Genomic DNA, 25,601 nt, shown 5'->3' on the forward strand with positions numbered 1-25,601 from the left:
GTTACTTTATTTCATAGTTGAAATATATCAACTTATAAAATTTAAATCTAAAGGGGAATGATTACAATTCCATGAGTCACTCAATATACATTCAATAGATAATATGTTTTTTTCCATATTAAAATCATTTTTTATTTTTTTCTCAAAAATGATATATATATATATATATATATATATATATATATATATATATATATATATATATATATATATATATATATATATATATATATATATATATATGCTTCCTCAATCATTTTCTCTTAAATCTTATCTGCAACATAAAAAATAATCCAGGTATAAAGTTGCTCTCTTTGTTTGTTAGTATGTTAATTTATGACTTCATGACCTTCTCTCAAGTGAAAATATGTTTCTTAAGTGAAAACCTATTCCTTAGGCATAACCTATCCATTCATAAATATGGTATTTAATAAATAAATTATAATTAAATGTTTAACATTTTCAAGTTTCAAAATTTATGAATTTATGGGGTTTTCTTGTCTTTACTTTCTAAACATTAGCCTTTATCCAAGATTTAAAAGGGTTCATATATAAGCATTGAGATTTTGGTATTTCACTAAAAATGGAAGTGTGAATGTTTAGAAACTAATGGGATGATATAGAAGCCTAAGATCTAAAAATAATGAAAATTGATTCAAAGATAATAGGAGTATGAATGCAAAGAAAGCATGTCCTCAATATAGCATATGGGGATAATAATTAAGTGAACATAGCTAAACCTAAAACTCTAACATAAAATTTGAAACCTTAAATATGGAGGTAGAGAACATTTATTAGTTCATGACTAGAGTGATGGGAGCTGTAAATCAACTTACTATTCATGGAGAGAAGATTGAAGATCATAAAATTGTTGAAAATGTTCTCAAAATGAAATGATTTTAATTACCATAGAAGTGTCCAAAAATTGTTGACAATGTTCTCACAGTGAAATGGTTTTAATTACCATAGAAGTGTCCAAAGATCTATTTAAACTAACAATAAAATAATTGATGGTTTCTCCCTTATCCCATGAATCAAGAATTAATATGAAAGATGAGTCCTCAGAACATGCCTCCAATCCTTTTATTGATTAGTGGAGGTAGCGGTAGAGAAAAAGGAAGTAGAGGTCAAAGAGATAGATGTAATAATTAAGTTAAAAAAGGAACAACATGAGAATACTGAGGACAAACAAATCAATGTATACACTCTTAGAATCAAAGGGGGAGAGGCAAAAAATGAATAGAAAAATATAAAGTCCAATGCTAGTACTATAAAAATAGTATGGACCTTATGAAAGTGAATGTAGAAAGAAATAGTTAGACGTGAGTAGGGATAGTTAAATATGAACTAGAACAGATTTAATTTCTCCAACATTGAAAAAGGAACATATGAGAAAATGTTTATTTCATGTCAAATCATTGATGAACATCACAACAAGAATGTTTGGTTGATAGATAAGGCCTCAAATCTAATGATAGGTAACAAAGGAGGAATTTCTAGTATTGATAGCTCTATTAGCTTTGAAATTAATTTAGGAGATGACTATCAAGTCAAGGAATTAGGTAAAGTTGGTCTGCTTTTCTTATCCAAGAAAGATAACAAGAAAGACAATGTTAATGTCTTCCGTGTACCTAATCATATAGAAAATCTAATAAGTGTAAGATAATTGAGAAAAATATTTATGATGTTAGATCCAAGGACTCCACATGCAAAATCTTACATAAGCCACCTAGTGGAAAACTTATTACAAAGGTACAAATGACCAAGAACAAAATTCTTCCATTGAATCTAAGAAGTGCAACTTCATCATGATCATATGAAAAAAAGGTCCAAGCACATATGAGACTTGTGGCATTTTAGGTACAATATCCTACCTTTTAGGAGTCTTAGTCTATCAAAAAAAAAATAGGTTAAGGGACTTGTTATATTGGATAAACAAACTAGACCTTGTAAGGACTACATCCTTGGGAAACATCAAAGAGACAAATTTCCAATAGTATTATCCAAAGAGCATCTACAACTATTCTACATAGATGTATGTGAACCAATGAAAACATAGTCCATTGTTTGAAGTTTAAATTTTCTAATGTTTATTGATGATTTTAAAAGGAAATTTTAGGGATATTTCCTCAAAAACAAATATGAAACATTTAGAAAGTTCAAATAATTCAATTTTGTAGTAGAAAAAAAAGTAAATATATCAAAGTGCTCATATTAAAGATGCAGGAGAGTATAACTCAAATGATTTTAAAATGTTGATAGACAACAAGGTATTAGAAGGAAATTCACCACCAATTAGACTCTATAACATAATGCAGTGGCTAAAGGGAAGAATCATACCATCATGAACATGTCAAGGAGTCTGATAAAATCCAAAATTCTCACTAGAAATTGTTTCTTGTTCAAAGTTACGTGTCCCTCACTTCAACACTTTTGGTTGTATTGCATATGCACACGTTCTAAAAAATCTAGGAAAGAAACTTGAGAGTAGGCGAGAAACATATATCATCATTAGGTATATTGAATATTCCAAAGCCTACACATTGTATAACTAGTCACCAAGAAATTTATGGTCAGCAGAGATGTGAAATTATTGGAGGAAAAAACTTGGAGTGGCAAAGTAAATGAAATAATGGAAAACCAATATCCATTTCTCCAGATAGATGAACATGTGAAACGTTTAAGACATAACATGTATCCCACCTTCACTTTAAGGTTATAGATGCAAAGATAATAAGAACTTTCAAATAGTTCTTCCTTAGTGAGAAATTTAAAAAATAGTATTTCTTGTAGCAATGAGTTAGTAACTTTAGTGAGAGACAATGAGCTTGAGGGAAATATATGAGCATTATGATGACATGCATAAAAAATCTCACTTTTCCTTATTATCCTATCAACCCACTTATGGGAAGAATATCATTGGGTACAAGTCATGAATCAAGACATTAAACCCATTGAAAGGAACAAGACATGGGATCTTGTTGATTTCTCAGTAGATAAAACCAAAATTTTCCTTAAGTGGGATTATAAGAAAAAACAAAATGAGAGAGGCAAGATAAAGAAACATAAATCTAGGCTAGTTGTGGAAGGGTTTTCTCAACAATGAGGTATTATCTATCATGAAAACATTGATCGATAGTAAGGTTAGATATTGGTAGAGTTATTAACTATAAACACCAGGGAAAAATGGATATCTTACTAGATGGATGTGAAGTAATCCGTTTTGAGTGGAAACTTAAAAGAAGAGGTGTATGTAACTAAGCCACGAGGATTTGAAGTAAAATTCTACGAGTAGAAAGGGTACAAGCTAAGAAAACCTAGTATGGCTTGAAACAAGATATAAGAGATTGGTATAGTTGAATTAACTCTTATTTTCTCAGTAATAGGTTCATCATGAGATCAACAAGGTAAGGTTCATACAGTTTGTATTTTTTTTGATATGATATTTAATGTAAATATAATGTTAGATGACTCCAAAGTTCTAATGAAAAAATAGCTTGAGATGAAACATAGGTCTCTTGAAGTACTTCTTCAGAATTGCATTTAAACATTTTTCTCAAGACATTTGATATCTTAACAAAAATATGTTACAAATATATTAAATATTTCTACCATGAAAAAATGCAAACAAAAAAAAAACTTATTACAAAAGGATCAAAATTAAGCAAGTGGGATAAGGGACCAAAAGTTGATTCAACATATATAATATGCATGTAGGCAACCTCATGTACCTTACTACAACTCTCTCTAGAAAGTTGGAGAAATAATTTTAAAGTATATTGCAAGCACAACTGATTATGGATTGTGGTACACAACTTGTGAACAAAACACAATTATGGAACACATAAACATCAACCTTGTGGTAGGATTGATGATAAGGATATAACCTATGCTTTTCATGTAGGCATAAATTTGATTTCATCTGAAAGTAGCATTTGTCTGAAGATCTTCTATATAAGAACAATATGCAGGAGCTAATACATCATAATTCAATGCAATATGGTTAATAAGACAATCCCTATCACATTCAAAGTACCTATCACTTCATTCACCATGTTGTGAGAAATTGTCACATTTTCATTAAAAATTGTTTTTGATTTTGAGTTTCAAATACAACACTCAACAATATGCATTGTGCCACACTTAGCAATATGCATTATGCTAAACAATATAAAGTAAGATGAAAGAGGAATTGTAAAATGTAATTGTTTCTATCAATATAAGTAATTAGATAATAGTTATAGAAATGTATTGGAAGTTAATTATTTTATTAAACTAGTGCCTAACAACTTCATACCAGGTTGTTATCTTTTTAATGGTCAGAAGCACCAACTAAGCCCTAGTAGTTTCTAATTTTTTGGTTAATCTATCTACGTTCACAGTAATAAGACACCTCCCATGAATGCGGATGAAGGTTATTTACTAGCATATTAATATACCTACAACAAAATTGAAGTTGGCTAGGCACGATGGTTTAAACAACTAGGTTAGAATCCTCTCCACTTCTTAAATCTATAAGAAGATATTTTAGTGAGATAATTAAGCAAGAAATCAATGTATTCTATGTTTTTAACATTTTTATTTTTTTATTGTTTTTTATTTTATACATCATTGGTTGGCTTAACACCATGTATCGAGCACCATTGTAAAGTTGAAAACAGTAATTCTATTTCTGTTAATAGATTGAGAAAGGTTTTTTGGCTATATGGTTATATACATTGTTAAAACTTACGAAAAATGTGAATTTATTATTCCAAGTTAAACAATAACAAATGCTAGATAACATATGAAAATTATGAAGTTATTATGCCAGGTTAAACAATAACAGATGTGATAAATCATCACCCTTCATTAGAATAATTGATAATGGCTTGCATATTCAGGCCATTGTACTGATCTAACAACTAGGTCATAATTGAACACAGGCTTTGTTTGTAGAGATGAGTAGACATGTCCAGCATGACAGTAAAAGCTTCAGCTTAAATTTATTTAGTGAATGTGGAACACACCTCTCAAAGAAAGGTATTTTATAAAAGAGTAGCAAGAATAATCCCTTAACTTGGTTTTTTTTTTCTAATTAAACCCAGAGGAATCCAACAGAGCTATCCCTGAAACTAGGTAAGTTATTACGAATTGAGCTATCCACTAGGTAAGTTATCTAAATTCTAAAGAGAGAATTACAAGGAAAGTATTTTTGTCATTCATTTGGTCAAACGACTATAACTTTGTCATATTTCAACTCATTAATTTGTTGTTACTATCCACATTTTAGATTGTTCTCTGTCAATTTGAGAACACAAAGAGGTATATATGGCGGGATGGTTTATTTGACATGAAGGCTCAAGGGCATTTGAGTCACATTACTTTAATGTTAATGTCGCTAAAACAAAATTTCCCAAAGCATTTAAGAAACACTCAAACATGTCTCGAGACATTGTGAAGGTTCACCATTTTGCGTAAATCTTTTTGTTTGATTTCCAATATCAGGCTTAGAACATTATTTTACGAGATTAATCTCATAGATTTGTACATAGTGTTACAATGTTTAAAATTTCTATGATTTATCGGCCTTTGTTAACATCGTTTCGTCCTGGAAATCTTTTAAAATTGCACGCGGACAAGCATCAATTATTTTTCCTTCTGCAGTGGTCTTATTCCAAACTGGTTATTAAATTCAAACATTAACATATACCATAATAGCAAGCATTTTCATTTTCCAAAAGCCCAACGAGTTCAAACATCCCCTAATTATTTGATAGAAACCTCAAAAGACAAGAAGTGCAGAGACTAGAAACTAACATAAAATTACAATGGTAGGTAAGTTGGTGAAACCCTCAACAAGTAAATCTGATAACCCTTATTTGTAAACATTAAATTGACATCAATCACATTAAACATTTAATCCCCTTCCAATTTTTCAATGCGACCTGTGTGGCAAACAAATTGGAATAAGAATTTCGTACCATGCAAGGAGTATTTCTTTTATAATTTAAATCTTACAAAGGTCAGTAGAAAGAGTGATGATCCACGAACATAATTTGAAAACTATCATCATATAATGAGATTAAAAAAGGGCATGTAAGGGCATTTTTCTAGACTATATTTAAATTAACAAATTTATTTATGTAATCATAAATATATGATGTTGAAACAGTTGTTTCAACCGGAGAATGTGATAGTTGTTCGCCAGTTTTTATTGTTGAAACTGGTCAACCATGTGGACTGTGTTAAGTTTATGAAGACATGATCCATTTATATCAAGTTAGAAAAGTATCAATCCTACCTGGTGCTGTGAAAATTCACTAAAATTCAATAATACTAAATTTAAAATGAACATTGACAGAGAACATAATCAACTAGCTGAATAACTTTCAAAGAAGGGATGGAAAACGTCAAATCGGCAAGAAACTAATCGGACGATTCCGGGGAGAGAAGGCGAAGGGATTCGAACCATGTCTAAGGGGAAGACATCTTGAAATACCCCTGACAAAGGCAGCGAGGACCTGTCGGTGCATCAGACTTCGAGCCATTTCAATGGGCTTCGATCACTGACTGAGGGAGAAGCCGTCGAGCCCACGGACGAGCACGAGAATGGAGGATGTACCAAGGCTCTAGATGTCTCAAGGCTCGATGGAGCTTGCGTACAGGGTAACGTCGTGCAAACGACAGATCGCCCCACCAGGAGCCCTGATCTGGGGAACGGCTCACCAGATCTGGCCAAACACTGTAGATCTGGGGTGGATCTATCAGATCTGGCCAGATCCAGGCAGAAGATTGATGAAAGCCCGCCAGATCCAGAACTCAAATTCGTAAAACGGGAATTAATCAAGGCAGACACAGCGGATCTGAAGCAAATCTTTATCAGATCACTAGAAGGCAGACACGTTTGCGTGCAGATCTGGGAACGGATGAGAGTATTGGAGTTAAAAAAAGAGATCCAGGACAAACTGGGAATTCCAGCCGCATTACAAATTCTATTATTTTCGGGACTATGTATGCAGGATCAACTCACACTCCAGCATTACAGGGTTGCAAAGGACTCAACTATTATCCTCAATCACCGATTGCGAGGTGGATCTAAGGGAGCTTCCTCAAAACCTACAGGTACCTATCGCGATGCAGCCAAAGGGAAAGAACCTCCAAAGGGGAAAGAATCCATAGCTGCTAATGTACCTCCAGGGTAGTATATCGTGGATCAATCGCCAAAGAATCCCTCCATCTCCGTGGATTTACCAGAGGTAAAGTACATATTCTCAGATCTACAAAAAAATGCTGTTATTTGTAGATTTAACGGCTTTTGGCCCAGAACCGATGCATTATACCAATGGATCCACACGGTGTGGACAAAAAACTGCCAAATCCACCTATGCTCTAAGGGTTTCTTCATAGTAATTTTCCTTGTAGAGGAAGAAAAGGAAAAAATTCTCAATGAAGGGCCATGGTTCTGGGGCAGTGCGGGACTGTTTGTCACCCCATGGTTCCCGGAGTTTGATGCCAATACTATGGTGGTATCAAGGATGCCAGTATGGGTAAGGCTGCATAATCTCCCGATACATTTTTGGCACTCCAAGGCCTTATTAGTTATAGGGAATACCCTTGGAAGAACGTTAAAGATTGATACAGAGAGACACATAAAGGGAATCTTTACTTTTGCTAGAATATGTGTCGAGGTAGATCTTAGTCAAGGATTACCTGAAAGCATCATTCTGAACTTCAACAATTCACAGTGGAAGCAATCTTTGGACTATGAGAATACAGCTTTCAGATGCAGGGGATGTCAACAAACAGGTCATCTATACAATGCATGCAAAAGCCTCAACAAGAGCAAGCCACAACAAAGGAAACCCAAAGGATGGCAGAATATAGATGAGGCCAAAAAGAAGAGAGACTCGGAAAAGAAAGCTTCTTCGATATCAGAAGACGAAGAATCAGAAGCAGAAGAGGATGATACCATCATAGAGGAAACTGAAACAGGGAATCAGAAGGAAAACATATCAGACAACAAGGCTCCACAGACTCAACCAAATCAGGGAGAGAAGATAAACGATGACCAGAATATGGGAGGGATAAAATGACACCACCATTCAGACACATCGGATTCAGACAAGGAATCAGGCTTGCAGAAACCTGAAACACAGTTAGTCATATCCTCGATTGAGCCCACCCAATGAGAGTGGCGCAAGGTGGAAAAGAAAAAAGGAAGAAAAACCTTAGTATATTCGGTTTTTTGCTTCTGTTCTCTTCCTCTCTCTCTCTCTCTCTAACTTCTTCTCATCATTCTTTGCACGTTAGTTATATAACGTTGCGTCAGGTGCCATGGCACTGGAGCCCATTGGGCAGCTTATGGAAATGCATCATGCATCTGCAATTGTAACTTTTCATTTTTTAATAAAAAGTTACAGCTTTTTTCCACTGGAAAAAAACTTTCAAAGAAGGGATTTCAAGGAAATATGGGAGATATGCACATTGATATAATTTTGGATGACAATGTTCTAGATGTTGGGGAATTCCCATTCCCTAGGTAATTCCTATGTTTATCTTTTTGTACAATTTTGTACATCTTTTCTTTTTTCTGCATCTGTTGGCCACTTTGTCAACCTGGTGGCGAGTGGATTTTAAGATATGGGTGGTCATGGGGAGAACCTATTTTATCCAAATTGGCCATACTGATGGATGAATTACTCCTTTTTATCCCCTTCTAATTCTGATCCATGCTGCTCACTAGACATATGTGTTCATATAATGTTTATTGTATATCTTGGTTATTTTGAAGGGGGTAGTAGATTTTGCTCCCCCAGATGGAACTATGATGATAAGGATGGATGATGACGATGCTTGTATATGATCCAATATGATAATATACATAGCTTTTTTGTACTGGAAAAAAAAAAAACAAAACAAAACAAACAAAACAAAAAACAAAAAACAAAAAACAAAAAACAAAAAAGCCGGTCCAAAGTTGTTTTTGAAAGAGTGAGGAGGACACAATGGAATAAGTAGTTGCAACTACCAACTCACAAACATATATTGAACATGCACAAAAAAGCTATATATACTTGCTACATATAAAACAAAAGTTTTCAACAATTAATTTAGCATTAACAAATACAATATTCTTTTCATAGCAACAAGCAACAAATCGTAACAAAATCCATTGGAGTTGTTGCAATGATAAAAAAAAAAATACAAAATCTAGACAATACTTTTCTTATTGATCAAATGATGTTACATATAAATACATGATGTTTTGTCTAAATATAGACAAAATGACTTGGAATTGGTTGAGAGAATATATCAACCATACAATAATATAGGATTACTAGTTGGAGACACTCTCTCATCCATCCATCTAGGCCTAAACAAACTCATAGATAATAGGAACATATTCATATTGAGACAAGTGAGAATTATTATTCTAAGACTCCCCCTTAATGACTACCTGTCTCAATCTCAATTAGAACAAAATAGACATCTAATACACCCCGGTGTTTACAAACAATATCATAGTGTTCACATATATATAAAGGAACAACTATCCACCAAAATGCAAGGGTGCACAACTTATGTCCCTTCATATACATAGTTAATTTAACATACATATATTTATACATATACCTCCCCCTTCATCATCATAATCATCATCTCAGGTTTTAAGACCATGTTTGGGGTTTTCTATCCTCAACCATGATTAGGGTCTTCTCATCAAGTGGTCTCTAGGTAACCACAAACCTACACTACAAAGTCATTTATATGGATATTACTCATGTACAATTAAAATATCCCTTCATCGAGATACAAGGTACTCCTTCAAATCAAACATAACTCTCTAAACTTGTTTATAAACATATGATATTGAGTCTACAATTATTCAACCCATTTTTACCTACATATTTTTACCATTCAATCTTAGCTACCATTCCAACCTCTGCTATTATAGTGCCTCCAAAAGCATTGCATTTGAATTATTCTTCTCTTCCCTCGATATTTATTCACAATGAGAATTCTTATTTTCTCTCTTATACTTGCATACAATTTATTATTGATGTCTCTCAATTACACATCATGCTTAGATACGGGTACACCTACCACCCTATACCTACCTAGTGGTTAATTCCACAATTTGATAAACACAACATTCCTAACTCCATAAGGCTCACAACACACCTAGGTACCTATGAAAATTAACCTGGACCAATACTTTGGGATGTTATATACTACTGATCATGTACCCCTCAAAACACCTATGCAACATTACAATATTCTCAATTCAAGTATAACAAGAATTGAAAAACACAAATATTTATCATCATTCCCATACAAAAATCATCCACCCAAATATTAAGACCATTTACACTTCATCACAATTCATCACTTTCTGCTACTTCTTTACCTCTCTCCTTTTTTCTATAAAATTATGCACAAGGGTGGTGCCTCAGTGTTTTACATCTTCAACATTTATGTTTAGTCTCTACATATGTGATTTGTTAGAGCAACCAATTCTAACTAAACCACTATAATTCATAATAAATTGGTTAGACTCAATACAACAATTATCTCTATTAATTTCCAAAACATGACATAAAGAGAAACTCTAATAATTGCAAGAAATTCATACATTTTATCAGCAAAGGGTACCATTTCTTCAAGATTTGAGTAAACTATAGCTTTTATATTCTCATAGTCCAAAATTTTCTTTAGCTTCTTTGATTTCTTTGCAGCAGCTACCAGATCTATCAGTGGTTGAACGCTTCTATTGGCCACTCCACATATCAACTCCACTTTCACTATGCATTCTCGTCATCACAATTATTTTACAACAAATACTCAGCCACAATATCCATTAGCACAATCAATAGTAGCATAAAGGGAAAAAATCAATTCATGGGTTTTGAATTGCATTATGAGGACAATTCAAAACATTCCCTTCTCTTGCATTGATCATTCACCAAAAAGCTATGTGAGCTCCACTCAAGGCTTCCATCATTTTCGTATAGTTGGCTACTACACTCATTGGACTACACATGCTCTCCACTCTCACTACCAGAACCTTAGATACACACATATTTTCCATTGACAATGAAGTTTATACACCATTCTTGGCCTCTTAAACATGCCAACACTCCAAGATTATTGTAATAGTTTCTAGATGATATATAATTCGTTCCCAAAGTCATAGTCATTGATATAAATTAGAACATGGTAGAATTCCTTAATAAAAGTTCACATAGTTTCTTCATGGGCTCGTTCAACACACAAATTATTAATTCTTTGCACAATAGATTCATAATACTTCACAACACTCACAAGCACAATCTCATATGTAATGTTCCCAAAATTAAAACTTTTACACTTTTTTTAACACCACTTCACAACAACTTCAAATCGGGCATACCACACAATACATATGACTATTATACACTTCTTTTGCCTCCTCACAGCCCATCCACTCTATCAAACTTGCAACAATTATCCATAGTAATAGAGAAGGCCTCCTAATATGTATGTAGCTCAACAAACTCCTTGTATATAAAGAAATAAACAACATCATCTAATCGAGGTTCCATGTGCTCGTGTTATTGTGAAAAATAAATTAATTTATGTCATTGGGTGCTCCTACAAACACACCTCGCAAGGGCCATCACATCCAATTGAGACAGTGTTCAATAAGTAGCATGATAACCACTCCATAACTCCCATAAAAAAACATGACTCACACCAACTCAATTCATCTTGAATCAACTCCATAGGCACTTAACAATATGATGGACAAACAATAAATTAACATCACACAAGACTATTGTTCATATGCCCATGGGCCCTTCCATAAGGGAGTCAACCTAAGTAGCCTTTCATACTAACACATAAATACAAAATACACACAATACACTTTTTGTTTATCAAATGAAGTTACATACAAATACAAGCAGTGTTGTCTAAACAAATACAAACTAACTTAGACTTGGTTGAGATAATATCTCAACCACAAACTAATATATGACTATTAGTTGGAGAGAATATCTCACCTCTCCAACTAGGCCTAAAAAAACTCCTACATAATGGAAAAAAACTCACATTGAGAGAAGTGGGAACTATTATTCTAACAATAAGTACAACTCATGAGCTTGCAACAACAATAATAGTGATAGCCCATAGTGTTGCAATAATAATAACAACAAACAAAGTTGCAACAACAATGCATTACAATATAGTTATAATATACATATGCTACAATAGAGTTGTAGCAACAATAAATAGAGTTAGAACAACGATCTTATATCTACGTGATGGTCACTTATAGGGATAATCTCAATAAACTCATTTGACAAGCATTAAAACTAGGTATCTGTGGTGATATGTGCCGAGGTGTTAGGGTTTTAATGTTGGTTTCTAATGACTGATCGTCCTGTAGTTTCCAACATGGCCCAACTATGTAAAGTATGACACACTCCATATAGAAAATATTTCATTTTACATGGATGATAAGATGTTAATGCAATATTCTATATTCACGACTTGTCATTTCTACAACTAAATGAATGTAGTGCTACTCCAACTTACAAGCCACTACATTCCAAAAGCTCTGGATACTCATTTGCTTTTGAGAGTAGTCATGGTTTGTTTTGAGTCAAGAAACACTTGAAAGAGATTTGGAGGGGAAGTGCCAAGAAGTAGGAGCTCTCAAAAATATCACAACGAGATCATTGTTACATAATAAGGATGCAAAAAAGTATGGATTTTCAGGTTTTCTTTGAATATATATATAAGGTGACCCCATATCCTCATAGGTAGTATGTCTTGTAATGCTTCTCCATGTAGTTCTAAAAGCCCACAAATATTTTGGAAGCTTTTCTGCCCACTCCTTCCTATGTAAGTGTACAGTCTTGGTGAGAATTACTTCTATCACCTTGTTTGTAGACTTAACTTGTCCATTAGCTTGTGGATGGTATGAAGTGGATTTCCGATGCTTGATTTTGTATTGTTCCATGAGCTTCTGTACTAATCTAGATGTAAACTATGTTCCTTGATATGTGACAATTTCTCTTTTTTGTTTTTAAGGTGGATTGATTGGACCAACAAAATCTAGTGCCCATTTCTCAAATGGTTCAATGAGTACTTGAGGTTGTAATGGAATTTCATTTGAAAGAGTAGATTTCCCCATTCTTCGATAACTGTCACATCTCTTAACATATTCCTTCATATCCTTGAAAATGGAAGGCCAATAATATCCTAAAATAAGGATCTTATAAGGAGTTCTTATGTCAGATAAATCTCCTCCACATGGTTCATCATGGCATTCTTTAAGTATTTTTGGTATCTCATCTTCTTGTACACATCTTCTGATGATGAGATTTGGTCATGTTTTTTACAATTCTTCGTTTATCCATGAATAATATGTGTTGTTGTGAATTATCCTCCTCTTTTCTCTAGGAGACAAGTGAAAGGGTAATTTCCCTGTAGCTAAATAATTAGAAATATCTACATACCAAGGTCATTCAGTAGACACTACAAAAAGATACTCATCAGTAAATTTACCCTCCATGGGTTTATTATTGTTATCATTCTGAATTCTAGATAAAAAGTTAGCAATTGTATTTTGTTTCCAGGTCGATCTAGAATGGTGATGTTGAATTCTTGCAACAGTAAGAGCCATCTGGTTATCCTACCATTAGTGATTGTTTTATTCATTAGATATATAATGGAAGAATGGTCAGTGTGAATGAAAGTTTCACAGCCAATTATATAATGTCTAAATTTATTAATGGCATGAACTACAACTAAAAATTCCTTTTTAGTTACAAGATAATTTAGCTCTGTTGGAGTTAAATTTTTACTGGTATAATAGATTGCATAAGGTGTAAGGTATTTTTGTCCTAACACAGCTCCTAAGGTTGTGTCTGAAGCATCATTTGATATATGGAAAGGTAATTTCCAACTAGGTCCTTTTAAAATAAGTGCTTCAGAGATTTTCTTTTTCAAAGTTTCAAAGGAATTTTGACAATCAGAATCCCAACTAAATTCACAGTCTTTGGTGAGTAGTTTGAAGAGTGGAGATGAAATTTTTGTGAATTTTTCTATGAATCTTCTATAGTATCAGTAAAAACAAGAAAACTCCTAACATCTTGTTGACAATTTGGCACTCATAATTTAGAAATGACCTCTACTTTAGATAAGTCTACCCTATTCCATCTCCTAAAATATGGTGTCCTAAAACAATTCCTTCATTAAACATCAAAAAACATTTCTCATGACTTAACAAAATATTTGTTTCTTTACATCTTATTAGAAAATTTTCTACATTTTCAAGTGCTTCTTTAAAAGAATCTCCATAAACTGTGAAATCATCCATATTTACTTCCACACAATGATGAATAAGATGAGAGAACATTATGAGGACTACTCTTTGGAATGTTGTCGAAGAATTGCATAATCCAAAAGGAAGTACTCGGTAAGCATAGATTCCCCATGGATAGGTAAATGTTGTTTTACCTTGACCCTCAGGTGCTACCTGAATCTGATTGTATCCACTAAAACTATCTGAAAATGAAAAATACTTTTTCCCTACTAATGATTCTAATACTTGATCTATGAAAGGGAGTGGAAAGTGGTATTTTAATGTTGCTTTAGTCAATTCCCTGTAATCGATACATACTCTCCATTTCAAATTTTTCCTAGGAACGATTACTAGGGGTGAAACCCACTGAATGTCTGATATTGGGTAGATGAAGTTTACATTTAGAAGTTTTTGTAATTCCTCCTTAGCAAATTCTTTAGATATGGGTTCATTATTCTTTGTGGTTGTCTAACTGGTCTTGCACTCTATTCAATATAGATATGATGCATGCAATTTTTTAGGATTAATTCCTCTCATATTAGTGTATTCCCATCCATAAGCAGAAGAATGTTTTGTAAAATTTCTACGAGTTGTTTTTTTTGTAATTCTTCTAGGTTTTCATTAATGTTCAAAGTTTTTGCCTGGAAAAATTTCTATTGAAGAGTTTCCAAATTTTTCGATAGAAAGTAAATAAATTTGTCTATATGATAGATATTCAATTCAACTATGATCATAATGCGAGTAGGATTTAGTATTTTCCATTAGATTTAAAATTTGTTCCTCCTCTCTTACTTGTTCAGTAGTGAAAACAGGTTGTATATCATCATCATCATCATCTATCCATTCCCCACTCTCGTATATCATCATCATCATCATTTATCCATTCCCCACTCTCTATTTCTATTGTTATTTTTACAGGTGGATACAATGTAAATTTCTTTGTAGAACTTCCATATGAGATAAACATGTCACCTTGTACACAACCGATGAAAGCATCAGTTGTAGCTAACCAAGGTCTTCCTAGGATTAATGGATGTCCTCCTAGATTATTCTTGGTTGTTAAAACCATGAAGTTGATAGGATATTCCCAAGAATCTAAGGATACACAAAGATCTTCTAACAGACCAAAAGGTTTAATTACAGACCTATCTACTAATTGCAACAATGTTGGTGTGTATTGAAGATTAGGAAGCCTTAGTGAATCCATGACTTGTTTACTCATTATGTTTATGGCTGCTCCTATATCAATCAGTGTGTTTGGTATTTCAATTCCATTGATGTGAATTTTCACAATGGGGCTCCCTGGATCTAGATATTTTTGTATTTTTGTTTTCCCCATCATGATGTCTGCAATTTTCCCAACTAATTGAATTCTTTTTATGTCTTTTCTTTTTCTTCCTGATCTTTGAGTACTTAATTCCTTGATTGTTTTTGCAAAGATTGGTATTTCTTTTATAGCTTGCAATAAAGAAATTTTTATACAAACATTTCTTAATTCATCCAACATATTATAATTAGGAAATGTGATTTATTTTTCTACTCCTTCATCAATTTTCAATCGTTTAGGAAAAGGTGGTCTAATGGATACTGAGGGTTGTTCTATAATAGGAGTATTATCAAAATTTATAGGAACATTTTCTGTTTGATTATTTTCTTTCTAAGGAAGAGAGATTTCTCCTTCTTCAGATTGATTTTCATCTTTTTGAAGATTTGTCCTTGCTTCCTTAATAACAACAGGGGGTTTTCTTTGAAATATTCTACCAGATCTTAATTGAACATTATTTAGATCTAGTGGATTTATTACATAGGTTTGAGGATTTTTCCCCTCCATATTGTAAACAGGTTGTGACATTTTATATTTGGATTCAGAAGCAATTGAGTAGGTAATTGATTTGATTTTTGTGCAAATGGTAGGGAGAGCTATGGATTTTTATTTTGGATTTGGACTTGAGGTAATTTATTAGCTTGAGGAATTTGATTATATTGAAGAATCTGACTACATTGGGGTAAGAATTGTTGTGGAAAATTGCAATAGGATGCAGAATATTGTTGATATTGAGAATAAGCCCCATCAGGATTTTTCCATCCTTGATTCCAAGATTGTGATTGTGGCTGATCCCAAGTCTGCCAAGATGGATTCCAATTATTTTGTGAAAACTGAGCAAGTCGTTGTGATCTAAAGCCTTGTGGTTTATTTGCTTGAAAGTTATACCATGGTCTTTTAGCAATAAAATAAAGATGGTCTACTTGTTCTGGTACCCCTTCATCATTAAATACATCCATAAGACTTGGTATAGAAGGACATTACTTAGTATCATGGTTATCTGCACATATGGCACAAGTTTCTATGGTTTTTAAGTCTAAAGGACATTCTCTTAGAGCATGCTTCTTTCTACACCTCGAACAAAAAATGGATAATGTAGCATTTTTGGAATTTTGCTTGTTTTGTAGTTTAAGGGTGTCAATTTTTCACTTAGAGTCCCTAAAATATATGTCTTAAAAGTGTCAAAAAAACTTCCTAATTCTTCCCTACTGACTATCCTAGCTACAGATTTATTGATTCTTGATAAGAGAGGGTCCCTAGGACTTTTTCCAACTTGCACTTTACCCCTTGAGATATGTACAAATAAATCACAAATATTTGCAAATGGTAGTTGAGAAATATCTCCTTTTCCTGTTAAGTTAAGGAGGTTAATCCACTCATATTTGGTAGATTTTAGTTGGAAGGCTTTCAAAGTTTCTTCATCTAGACTATCCATTTTTTCCCTTTTAAGATTATAGACAAATCTATCAATTAAGTCTTCAATATTATCACCTTTGTTTTGTGTCATTTTGAAGACGTCGTCTTTAATGTTATGAGGCATATAGTAGTCTCTATATTTATCTAAGAAAGCTTCTTTCATTTTTGACCATGTCCTTAGAGAATTCATTCCTGTACTCACGAACCATTTTAATGCCGAATACTTTAAGGTAGCAGGGAACAATTTTAATTTTTGGGCATCATGTAGATAATCATTTGATCTGCAGAATACTTGAAATTCAAAGAGAAATTTCTTTGGGTCTTCACTTCTTTTTCCATGGAAATTAGGAAGAATAGAACGTAAAATATTATTCATTATGAGGGTTCTATCTTCATCGAAGATAGGAAATCTAGAAGGATATCGATTTCCTCTACCTCTACCCCCTCCTCTGACTCTATCTCCACCTCCTCCTCTACCTCTACCTCCTTCACTCCCTTTTTTCTCACCATTGGCATTGTGTACCTCTCCTTCTCCTTCTCCATCCATGGTAGATTCTTCAGAACTAATGTAAGGATCTTCTAATTATTCTGGTTCCTTTATCAATGGATCATCAAAATGAGTTTCTTGTTCCTCTTCTTCACTAGGAATTTCTAATTCTTCTCCTAGAATTTGTTAACCAGTGGAAGATAGAAAAACTACTCCTGTAGTTGGGGATGTAGGATTTTCTTCGATTATAGCTTCAATAGATGAAGTAGGTGAAGTTCTGGATTGGATTTTAGATCTTAAGACTTCAAGAAGTCTTTGTTGGCCTATGAATGGAATTCGAGTTTGAGTGGGTGGTGTGGAACTTCGAAGTCATGGTGGAGTAAGAGGATTTGTGGGAATTAGGCTTCTTCCTGGTCCTGCAAATCTACCTCCAGAGTCTCTTTCCCTATGCATATCATGTTTTTATTTGATGATTTTTTTTTAACTTCTATTTTCACTTCACCGGCAATGGCGCCAAAATGTTTAGTCAATTTAATGTTCTTAAATTGTAAGCATAAATTATCGACCAGGGCAGGTAAACTGATGAAGTACAAGTGCACTGTATGTGCTAGAAGTTGTTTATGTCATTAAGGTGATTATGTTATTGTTATCTAAATTAATGTCAAACTCTAGAATCAGTGTTGAGATGATGTTATTATCTATACTAGGATGTTATTTCTAAGATTTGTTAATCGATTACTCTAAATGATATTTCTAGAATTAGTTCTGATTGAATTGAGCTTTTAGAATGGTTGGATAATGATTTTAACTCTTTTCAATGAATATGTTAAGTTAATCTTCTTTTCAACTTATCAATTGTTTTTGGATTTTTATGCTGCAGCTAAACAAAGCTAATTATGAAAGTATGAAATGACATAAAGAAAATCCTATTTTATCAACTTGGAAAATGAAATGTGCTTGAGTTCAGATGCTAAGAAAGACTATGACTCTTATCTACTGCAACTTCATTCAATGCAAAAGAAAAACAGAAACAAGATTACTAAGCTATGAAATAATTAAGCTATGAATGAAACAAAATTACTGAGTTATGCTAGGTATGAAGAAAATGAAATGACTGATTTTATACTAGATGTTAAGCAAACAAAATTAACGATACAGAGATAAATTAAGTGAACCTAGTCGCAGACTCCATTGAACTGCATCTAAAAAGTATGAAAACAATGCATCCATGAATTAATCTATGAAACAAAAGAAAATCTAATTGCAGTGAATCAAAGACCTGATTTGTGCACAAGGGCCCTCCACGAGGTAGTCAGTCACCTAAAATCAACAACACATGAAATGCATGAACCAAGATCTTTTCATTAAATGGAAAAGAGTTTGTATAGGATGATTCAAAATTACATATGGTGTCGCACCCGTTATATAGAGCTGTCATGGTTTTTATAGAATTTTAATTAAAAATATGAGAAATTCAAGTCTACAAGACTTCGGTACAATCCTTATTGAACTAAATCATATCTCTTATTTTTCAACTTTCTATTAAAAATCAAATCGATAATATCGGTTGAAAATCAGACTCTGTTCTAGCACACTATCTTGCAGTTGATTGTCATGGTTGACCATGTTGTAGTGCGGATATCTTGATGAATTAGCTTGAGTAAACATGAATAAATCCATGAGAGGATCATTCCCTATCTACCCATATACTCCTTTTCTGAGCTGGTGCACTCGAACCCTGTCAACAATGGAAGTAGTTGCAGATTTGTGGATTAGCTGCAAAATCAGGTCAATTCTATAGCTGCATGTAAACTTTAATAAAACAATAAGGAATATTGAAAAAATATGAAAAAGAGGACATATGAATGTTTACCTTATCAAAACCTTATGTTTATTGCATTTATTTGGATGATAGTGATAGGAAAAAGGAGGTGAACATGGACAAAAGGGATGCCAAGATGAGGCAGTTCTTGGACTCTACACCATTCACCTCTGATATGTGATCTGCGATGTGAAGTCATCCTGACCACGTGGCACTTCTTGAGTGGTGACACATGTCACCTAGATACACCCCTATCCCCCTCAGAATGATCAAATAGACTGCCACATGTCCTTCCGTACTTCCATGTCATGCTAACATCAGCTTCCATGTGTCCTTTTGGAGCTAATCCCAGGCCAGCATGCATCCTATTGGAGGAGGGAGAAAACAACCCACTTGCCCTGGGTTTTTTGGTGAAATCCTTTGTAAAATGCTTTCAGCCCTTTCCCGATAGTTTACACTATCGGTCCATTTTAAAGGTTCAGATGATCAAAACTTGTGATGTGCCAACTTCTGATCTATGATACTTGGCTCTCCATTTGTGATCACTGATATCAAACTTTGTTGATCTGCTTAACCTCTATTATCCATTCCTACGATGGCTACGACTGCTGATATATCACACTTCTGATTATGTGATCACTAATATTATGATGTGTGATAAGTTGCACTCATCGATATCCTATGCTTCATGTTATGAAATCGCCAATATGTGATGTTGCTCTGACGTGTGATCACTGATCTGTGATACCAAACCTCATATATTCCTTCTTGGGTCTTGAGGCTTTAATCCTTTAACTTTAGAAATCCATAACTTCTGATACAAGAGTCCATTTTTGGACTTCTATATATCGCTAGAAATATTGTTTAGAGAAATTTCCTTTGGAGGGGATGTGATTTGGGCTTTGGGTCTTTTAGTGGCTTCGAAGATAGTGCAAAATTCTATTCTCTTTTGCACAATGGGTAGGTGAAAACACATTTTACATAATCTAAAAATATATTTTATCATACCGCAACGTTCCATGGTCTTATTATCTGATGATTATATTTCCTCCTCATATCCTTAAGTCTCCTCTAACATGTATCATCCTTATTTATCATATTTCCATAGTGAACGAGAGTACCTACGTCTATAACTCACTCATGACGAGATGAAATCAGTGTAAAAACCGTAGCCTAAGATAGAGCATTTGGATTCATGAACTGGGTCGGGATTGAATGAAAAGACAAGGGAGAAAGCCCAGTGACTATGAAATTGCACAACTCAAGAATAGAAGGGTGAAGCTTGATCACTGTGACTGCGTAGTGTGCAGCTCAGGCCAAACTCAAGGAAATTTCTGCACAGTCCTCATTGAAGGAAAAATTTGCATAGTGTGTACTTAGGGATAAAATTACGTAGTGCCCATTGAGGTACATACTTACGTAGTTCTTGCAGGTAGTAGCTATTGGAGGATCAGGTCCGCTGAGGAAAAATTATGCAGTTTCAGGAAGAAGGGGGAACTAGGCAGTTGAGAGGCTTGAGGGATAGAACTGCATATTTTCTGGAGAGAGTGAGCTCTGACTAAGGGAGAGACACTGGAGGAATCATATGTGAAATTTTGGAGACCTAGGGAGGTTGGGATTTATATGCATTGCATAGTTCCAATAGGCATGGGAAAACCTTGAAATTTGAAGATGTGAAGTGCGCATTTTAGGTAGGTTGGATGAGGTCAGGTTGCTAGGAATCCTCCAGAATTTGGCTAAGTGTGGGATCAATGGAACTGATGTGAATAACGAAAAAAATTTACTTTGACCGTGTTAGAGCCTGGATTTACCTCAGGCTAAAAAGGTAAGATGCTAGGTCCACATCAAACCACGCTCATCCTCGTACCTAGCCCTATGAGGACAGGAGAGGGCTCTCTCCGGGTCAATCACAGCAAAAGATAATCAGATGGGGCTTGAGATGACTGATTTAACAACTAATATTAGGCTAGGTATGAAGTGCAAGGATTTGATTTGAGCTTTTGTTGAAAAAAGGGAAAGGAAAATTTGGGTCCAGGGATGAGGCCAAATTTTTGCAGCGTTCCAGTTGGGGCAAGGTAGGCAGTAGTTTGATGCTTTAGATTAAATGAATGGATAGAAAATACCACTGAGGAGCTGAAGAGGGCAAGAGGGTACCAAGAATTCTCTTCAAATTGAAGAAAACATTGAAAATTAAACAAAATAACAGGCAGAGCACAACAAGCTAATGAATTCTACCTTTTGTCACTCATTTGTTTAATTTTAGAAGCAAAGAGAAGGGAAATGGCATACATGAAACATGAATGAACTTACAATTACATGAAGAAAAACACCATAAATACACAGAGCCACAAGAATCCCAACAAGTGCTGCAAAATCCTGGTCTTTCCTTTGCCAAAAATGCAGAAATCAAATGTACAATGGAGTGCCAAGCAATCCCTAGTGTCCAACCCAAAAAATGACTGAGAAATATCATGATATAGACAAGCCTAACTCCTTCCCATGCCTCTAGGGGTCGATCTCATCATTCTAGGAGCTGTTTTAACCATATCTAAACAAGGAACTGAGAAATAGGTAAAGAAACAACTTGCCTCTATATGCTAGGAAACCGATTCATTCACTCACATTTCACCTTTTGGTGAATAAATCTACTAAAACAAGTAAAAATGTGCCAAAATTACATCATGGTCAAAATTCTCTATGCGCCGCGCCCAAAATCTCTATGCATAATGCAACTTTGGAGCTGATTTTGAGGCCCTTCTTGAAGTCCAAATTGAGCTCATGATAGCTTGTTCGAAAGCCCGGCCTGTCTACTTTCCAACCCATGTAGAATTTCTAGAATTGGTGTCCATTTTCCCCTCCAAATGTCCAATCTCCCAAGACTGCTTCCTGTGTGTCAAAATAGGGGCAATGAGGTCATTTTTTGAGTGTTTTTTGACCTTTTGAGGGCTCAAAACCTGCCCAAATTTCTTGGCAATAGCTAGGAAAACATAATCTATCATGAAAAATCCAAAAATGCAATTTTTTTTGGGTTTGGAACCCTCTAGCGAAAGTGAGTGCCACGTGGCGTGGCGCATAGGGAGGAAAACCCTGTTTTTTAGTGCAAAAAATTTTCAAAATGCAAAAATTGCTCCAAATTTCTTGAAATTTGGGCTGGAACTTCTTCATCAAGAACTGTGATGGGCTAAGGATGCCTCAGCCAATATCCAGAGTCGATCATGCTCTTTTTGCCTCTTTTTCCTTTTTGATGCCTTCCTTATTTTTGCCTTTAAATTTCTTATTTGTGCCTTGCAAACCTTGTTCCGTGCCATGTAGTGGAGAGCCATGTGTCTCAGCAATGCTTTGTCCCTATTGGCCTTAGCTAGTAGTCTCTCTAAGTGGATGTTGACTCTCCCGAGCCAAGACTCCCGATCATCATTAATCTCTTGCTCCAATGAAGTGAATTCAATCCTCCTCCTTTGGGCAACTTGACGATTCTCCCTGATGTTTGTAATTCCATAATCACCTACTGATCCTCAAGTTGCTTATTCCTTGGCTCCAAGTATTTTATAATCCACTTAGTCCTCTCCAAGTTGAGGGACAAGGCTTTGATCTTTGTCTGCTGGTCCTAGATGATAGCTCTAAGGTTGGCACTTTGTGGGCCCATGTTTGTATCGTCATCCTGAATGAGAATGAAGTCGGTCTCTCATTCACCTGAAGGCCCCTCATACTGCATTTGCCTCTTGCCTTGGTCTTGTACCTGTGGTTCTGATGTTGGAAGCAAGGCCCCTTCCACCCCAGGTGGAGATAACACTCGTTTTTCTGCTGCAAATAACTGTCTAGCGCCCTTCTGATAAGTAATGAATACTGGCATAGTAGCAGTATATATCTCATGACCTTCATGCTGATAAGAAGGTCCACCTGTCACATGTCTAGCCTTTGAAGATCCCTATGAAGCTCTAAAAAACTCACGAGAGATAAAATCATCCCAAGTGATTCCCTGTAATCCAAGCTGATGAACCACCACAATCTTGATGAAAGAAAAATGATAAACATTGTTAAGTTGCTGCTGAGGGGTCTTGTGCTACACAAGGGTGGTCATCCTTTCTATGTTTCGGCATATGAATAAGGAATGTTTATCATCTGTACCTGATTGAAATTCATCAGCAGCCTGATGTGATAAGAATACAAGCGGGAAAACTAGCCCTCACAGCTGAAATACTTCATGATCAGTTTCATTAAACGTGCATATTCATCTTTGAGGTACCGAAATGGAAACACTCTCTTGAGCTATCTCAAAAAGCCGAGTTTGATGTACGGTTCATAGTGTCGCTAGTCAATTTTCTGCCTCTTGTTCCATGGTTCTCCAATGTTTGGTATGCCAGTTGCTAATGAAATGGAATCTAGAGTTAGTGTGAAAGTAACACTCGCTAGAGTGGCTTGGTCACCATGTAAATGCAGTACAAACGCACGAGCCAACTCATGATGAAATTGAACATTAGCAACCTTCTCACAAAACTCATAACATGACTGATGCTGGAAGCAAGAGATGGCAAGAGGGCAGGCCTGTAATTCAGTAAGGGTGGTTGGTTCTTCTTTGATATGTCCGCCACCTCTATGAGGCCTCCGAGGTGCATGTCCTTCTGCAGGTGAGTCACTTTGGCTCTACACTTCATAATCAGATGAAGGATTAGATGTCATGACTACTGGTGGAAAAATTGTCCTGAAGATATGGGTGCTGATGTGTCAAACTGTGTTGGACTGTCTTTAATAATTGTGAAACCTCTGCTACTAAGGGAAAACAATGATACAAGGGACTATTAGGAGAGGGAAAAATAGTGGGAATTTTTGGGACTGTTGAGACAAATTTAGATAGGGAAAATATGGGATGTTTGGGAGGTTTTGTATAAGTTTAGGGTTTGGGATTTTATAATAGGAAATTTGGGAAAGGGAACTTGGGATAGGGGATTAGTGAGTTTAGGGGGTAGGGGAACTTCGGGAACCATGAAAACAGGGAAAAATGGGGTGAGGGAATGATGGAGGGAAAATGAAATTGGTAGCAAAAAAGTTGATCAAACCCTAGGCAACAATTTTTTGTTTGAGGAATTTGTAATGATAGGGTTTGATCATTTGTTAAAACATTCACTACATCAACCATCATAACATCAACACCAAACTTGGATAAACAACAGAAGTTAAGCTCAACCTACTTGGAACAAGGTGAAATCGTGCGATTTTGGCGATTGGAGGTCGTTCTGGTGATTTTCGGGCTTCCTAGCTATATGCGTTGTGCAGCACGCCCAATGTGTCGTGCCTCCCCAGTGCGTCACGCCTGTGTAAAATAACACTGCGTATTCATGCCCAGTGCACCATGTCTCCTGCTCAGTGCGCCATGCCGGCCGATTTTTGCCCAAATTCACCCAATTTCTCAGTTTCTCATCAAATTTACTCTATCTTGCTGCTCTTTTGCAAATGAGCTTATCAAAGGAAGAAATAGCTCATAGACCAAGAGCTTTTGAGATTTTAGCTCATGAAACCCACTTTTATAATGTTTTTTCTTTGGCACTTTTCACTTTCTAATACAAAGTCTGTTTTCGTTGTTTCCTTTTTGTTTTTTGACTTAAATGATGAACCTCTTGGCAATTTTTTGCATCGATGATGGCTTCGATTTCAGCAAAGGATGACCAGGACTGCACTAAAGAACTGTATAGCTTGAAAAACCTTTAAAAAAATTACATATTTATTACAGAAAATAAATTTGACGATTTCTTCTTCAAAACAGAGTTTTGAAGAAGAATCATTCTCGAGCATTATTGGCAATGAAACATCTGGAATAAAAACTTATTATGAACATCCTCATGGCCTGCTGGCATTATTAGACACTTTGAAGACAAAATTTGCGAAACCCTAGACCTAATGACTGACATGACTCTTGGCTGACCAAAAGACCATCCATAATGACTGTAAAATTGATTTTGATGAACTTGGATGATCAGACACGAACTAACAGGTACAAGACATGAGGGAAGTATGGAGACAAGACCCTTCCGTCAGAAGATCGATGCTCCTAATGGAATGCAGATGATTGAGCTGAATGAGACACCTAAAAATGAAATGCAACAAAAGAGGTTTTGATCTCTGATGGAGGGTTGAATAGACCGACTCTAACAGACCGCATACTTAGATAGTTGTTGATACAACGTATATCATCCATAACATATGAATACATACCTCTCTTAATGTA

This window comes from Pinus tabuliformis, chromosome 3_2 (assembly GCF_031772625.1).
Source record: "Pinus tabuliformis cultivar Carrire ecotype Pingquan chromosome 3_2, CPIR1, whole genome shotgun sequence".
NCBI lineage: Eukaryota > Viridiplantae > Streptophyta > Pinopsida > Pinales > Pinaceae > Pinus > Pinus tabuliformis.